The 5,505-nt window shown below is 41.9% G+C and overlaps 1 pseudogene; it reads left to right on the top strand.

The window, feature by feature from the left end:
* Positions 1–363: 363 nt before the first annotated feature.
* On the top strand, positions 364–4,309 carry LOC107017448 (annotated as a pseudogene).
* Positions 4,310–5,505: the final 1,196 nt, after the last annotated feature.

Genomic DNA, 5,505 nt, shown 5'->3' with positions numbered 1-5,505 from the left:
TATTGGGTTTTAGGCTGACTTATCTTGGTGGGATTAGACGAGTGCCATCACACCCATTTTTTGGGTCGTGACAAAATGGTATCAGAGCCCCAGGTTCATAGGTCTCACGTGCATACAAACCGAGTCTACGTAGAGTCTCAAGGATCAGTACGGAGACGTCTGTACTTATCTTTGAGAGGCTACGAGGATTACTAGGAAACTTCTTTTTTGTTCATTCTTTCTAATCGTGCATAGTCTACTTCTTTAGTACTGAGTTGTTGTATACTCTTTTGACATATGACGAGGACTAGAACTAATGTTACTGGTGGTAGGGAGGGGGCTTCTTTCCAGTCCATTGTGAGCGCCGCCAAAGAGGCGGAATTGATGGAGAGAGAGGAGTTTGGGGACCCTAAAAGAGCTCGTATATCAGGTCAGTTTCATGGTGCCTCATCTGGAGGTAGGGGATCTCAGAGAGTGAGTGGTTCTTTTCAGCAGCGGGGACCTATTCATGCATCTATGCCGACATTTGAGGGTGGCCAGACATCTAGGGGTTCTTATGGCCCGGGTCAGGGCTCGTACGGTTCACAGCAGCGACCTACAGGGCGAGGAAATTATAGTGGGTTTTCAGGATCCACACAACAGTTCCCAGGTCAAAGATTTTGTTTTACTTGTGGAGATCCCGATCATCTAATGCGGCAATGTACTTCACAAAGGGGTCGTGGTGGGACTCGACCTAATTCTTCATTCCAGACTAGACCACCAGCACCACAGGGTAGAGGTCGTGGCAGAGTTTAGTCAGGTAGAGGTGATAGAGTTTCTAGTAGTGGTGTTGTAGCTCAGCAAAGTGGGGGTAGAGATACCACCCAGGATGGAGGTGGACGAGGAGGCCACTGCTATGCTTTCCCCGGGAGACCTGAGGCGGAGACCTCTGATGTTTTTATTACAGGTATCATCCCAGTATGTCATCGACCTGCGTCTGTGTTGATCCAGGTTCTACATTCTCTTATGTTTCTACGTATTTTGCTGCTAAATTTGATATGATATGTGATAGCATGACTGTACCTATTCGTGTTTCTACACCCGTGGGTAAGCCCTTAGTGGTGGATCGAGTGTATCGATCCTGTCTTACTTCATTGGCTGGGTATGACACTTGGGTAGACTTAATCATTCTGGGGATGGTAGACTTTGATGTTATCTTGGGTATGGATTGGATTTCTCCTTCTCACGATGTCCTTGATTGTAATGCTAAGACTGTGACTTTAGCAATGCCTGGTGTTCCGAGGGTTGAGTGGAAGAGTGTCAGTGGTTCTTATCCTAGCAAGGTTATCTCTTTTATCCGTGCTCAGAGATTGGTGGAGATGGGGTGTTTGTCTTACTTAGCGTTTATTCGGGATACTAGTGTTGAACCACCTCCGATGGACTCTGTTCCCGTGGTTCAGGAGTTTCCCGATGTATTTCCTTCTGACCTTCCAGGTGTTCCTCCTGATAGGGATATCGATTTTGCTATTGATTTGGAGCCGGGCACTAAGCCTATTTTTATCCCTCCATACAGTATGGCTCCAGTAGAGTTGAAAGAGTTGAAGGATCAGTTGCAGGATTTATTGAGTAAGGGTTTTATTCGCCCTAGTGTATCACCTTGGGGTGCCCCTGTGTTGTTTGTGAAGAAGAAGGATGGGACTATGAGGATGTGTATTGATTACAGACAGTTGAACAAGGTAACAGTGAAGAATAAGTATCCTCTTCCGCGTATTGATGACTTATTTGATCAGTTACAGGGAGCATCATTGTTCTCTAAAATTGATTTGAGGTCTGGGTATCATATGTTGAAGATTAGGGCATCAGATATCCCTAAGACAGCTTTTCGAACTCGGTATGGGCATTATGAGTTTCTAGTGATATCATTCGGATTGACTAATGCCCCAGCAGCATTCATGGAGTTGATGAATTGGGTGTTTCGGCCATACCTTGATTCTTTTGTTATTGTTTTATCGATGACATCTTGGTTTACTCCAAGACTGAGGAGGACCATGTTCGACACCTGAGGATTGTACTTCAGAGGTTGAGAGAAGACAAATTGTATGCCAAGTTCTCAAAGTGTGAGTTCTGGCTTACTTCTGTGACATTCTTGGGACACGTGGTGTCCAAGGAGGGTATTGGAGTAGATCCGGCCAAAATTGAGGCAGTTAGAGGCTGGACGCGACCTACTTCACCTACTGAGATTCGGAGTTTTGTGGGATTGGCAGGCTACTATCGACGATTTGTTCAGAGTTTCTCTACTATTGCAGCTCCATTAACTAGATTGACTCGACAGGATGTGCGTTTTCAATGGTCTGATGAGTGTGAGCAGAGCTTTCAAAAACTCAAGACTTTGTTGACTTCTGCTCCTGTGTTGACTCTACCTGAGGAAGGTGTAGACTTTACTGTGTATTGTGATGCTTCAGGAGTTGGTTTGGGTGGTGTGCTGATGCAGAAGGGGAAAGTGATTGCTTATGCCTCTAGGCAATTGAAGTCCCATGAGAAGAACTACCCTACTCATGATCTGGAGTTGGCGGCTGTGGTATTTGTACTTAAGTTATGGCGTCATTATTTGTATGGAGTGCATTGTGAGATCTTCACTGATCATCGGAGTCTTCAGTATATCTTTAGCCAGAGGGATTTGAACTTGAGGCAACGAGATAGCTTGAGTTGCTGAAGGACTATGATGTGACCATTCTGTATCATCCAGGAAAGGCCAATGTTGTGGCCGATGCTCTGAGTAGGAAGACTCCTAGCATGGGGAGTCTTGCAGCGCTTAGTATTGAGGAGAGACCATTGGCTAGAGATGTGCAGATATTAGCTAACAGTCTTGTCCGCTTGCAGATTTCAGAAGAGAGTGATGGGATGATTGCTTTTATTGAGGCTCGGTCTTCTTTAGTCGAGCAAATCCGTGCACACCAGTTTGATGATGAAAAATTATGTCTCATTCGAGACAAAGTATTGAGAGGAGAAGCTAAGGAGGCTGTCCTTGATTCTGATGGCGTCTTGCGGATCGGAGGCAGAATTTGTGTGCCCAGGACAGGCGATTTCATTAGATTGATTCTTGAGGAGGCCCATTGTACTCGGTATTCCATCCATCCGGGAGCGGCGAAGATGTATCATGATCTGAGTCAGCATTACTGGTGGTGTGGGATGAAGAGAGATATTTCAGACTTTGTTTCGAGGTGTTTGACTTGCCAGCAGGTCAAGTGTGAGCACCAGCGGCCCGGGGGTGTATCTCAGAGGATGCCTATTCCTACTTGGAAGTGGGAGCGGATTACTATGGACTTTGTTGTGGGTTTGCCTACCACAGTGGGTGGTTATGACTCTATTTGGGTTGTTGTTGATAGGCTGACCAAGTCTGCCCACTTCATCCCGGTTCGGGTGAAGTATACAGCAGAAAAGTTAGCTGAGCTATATATCAGTCAGATTGTGCGACTACATGGAGTTCCTGTTTCTATCATATCAGATCGAGGTTCACTATTTACTTCTCACTTCTGGAAGGCATTACAACATGGTCTGGGTACTCAGTTAGATATGAGTACGGCATTTCACCCTCAGACAGATGGTCAATCTGAGCGGACCATTCAGGTATTGGAAGATATGCTTCGAGCGTGTGTGATCGATTTTGGTGCAAGATGGGATAGACATTTACCCTTAGCGGAGTTTGCCTATAATAACAGTTATCACTCTAGTATTCAAATGGCCCCATTTGAGGCATTGTATGGTAGACGGTGTAGATCTCCGATTGGTTGGTTTGATTCGGCGGAGATGGACTCTTTGGATACAGACTTGCTTAGAGATGCTATGGAACAAGTTCGTATGATTCAGTATAGAATGTTGACAGCCCAGAGTCGACAGAAGAGTTATGCAGACCGGAGAGTTAGAGCCTTAGTGTTTATGGAGGGTGATCATGTTTGGCTCCAAGTATCACCCATGAAGGGTGTGATGAGGTTTGGAAAGAAGGGCAAGCTTAGCCCTAGGTTCATTGGACCTTTTGAGATTTTGAGCCGAGTGGGAGAGGTGGCCTATGCTTCGGAAGTATATTCCGGATGAATCTCATGTGATTTCACTCGATTCTGTGGAGCTGGGTCCAGACTTGACTTATGAGGAGGAGCCTATAGCTATATTGGATAGGCAAATCCGAAAGCTTAGGACCAAGGAGCTTGTTTCAGTGAAGGTGCAATGGAAGCACCGTTCAGTAAGAGAAGCAACTTGGGAGACAGAGTCTGACATGCGTGCCAGATATCCTCAACTTTTTGAAGCATCAGGTACGTTATTTTACTTTATGTTCGAGGACGAACATGATTTTTAGTGGTGGATAATGTAATGACCCGGAAGGTCATTTTTGGAAATTTTGAATATTTGCTTAACTTGAATTAATTAATGGATGGGTGGTCATAGATAATGAATTAATCAATAGTTAGTGGGCTGATGTGATAATTTATTTAAGATCCTATACCATTTGTCCCTCATATATTAAAATAAGAGAGTAAAATTTACCACTTTTAGTACATAATTAATTTAGAAAAAAAAATAATAAAAAGGAAAAGAAGAAAAGGGCAAAGGGTTTTCGGCATTGCGGCTACGAATTGCTCTAGGTATTTCTTCTCCCTGCATTAATTGCTCAAGTCTTCTTTAATTGTTGCACACATATGTTTATATATAAGAATGTATGGTAGGAAGAAAGAAAATTAGCCAACCTTTATAATTTAATTATTTTATAATATTTTGATGGTTGTAAACAAACAACAATTAAAATAATAATAATAACCTAATCATTGGCAATGATTGCCATGATATGATCTAATATTTGTATGTTTGGCAAAAATTTGGATGCAGATTATTAAATATGCAATTTTTTTTGTTCTTTTTTTTCCATTTCGTAAAATCATCAACTTTAATATTTTCTTTTCCTTTATTTGTTTTTCTTTTTTTATTGTTCACATTATAAAAACAAGATATTATTAAATTGGGTTGTTGGAAGTGATTGGAAAGGAAAACATATATAAAAATTTGTATTTTGTGAAGTTGAGAATGTATCAGGATAGTGACCTCTACTGATTAAGCCTTTGACTAGATGGAAGTATTGGAGAGCAAATTTATAGAAATATCCTTACTATTGTTAGCATATTATAATTTAAGTTTGTTATACTAAGATTGATAATTAATTGTTGGTGGATTATTAGAGTTGGTATTGACAAAAAAAAGAGGGACTTAACCTTAGACTTGGAACTTGGAAAATATAATAGTTGAAATGTTAGTTGGCATCAAGAATTACGAACTTGATTATAAATTTGAGGTGAAATTTTAGGTCAAGATTAAACACACAAAAGTGTGAGTGTTGTTAGTTCTGAAACCTTATTGTGAATATATATACTTGCATAGATTGCATCGATTTGGAAGCTCAACGGAAAGGGAAGGCTCAAGTCCCAGAGTGATTATTCGAGTGGTTAAGGCAAGTGGATTTCTAAACTCTTGTTAAGCGTATGAATTTCGTGTATTTCCTTG

The sequence above is a fragment of the Solanum pennellii genome, chromosome 4, assembly GCF_001406875.1.
Source record: "Solanum pennellii chromosome 4, SPENNV200".
NCBI lineage: Eukaryota > Viridiplantae > Streptophyta > Magnoliopsida > Solanales > Solanaceae > Solanum > Solanum pennellii.
Note: the sequence above shows the minus strand (reverse complement) of the source record. Positions and strands in the feature narration are given on the sequence as shown.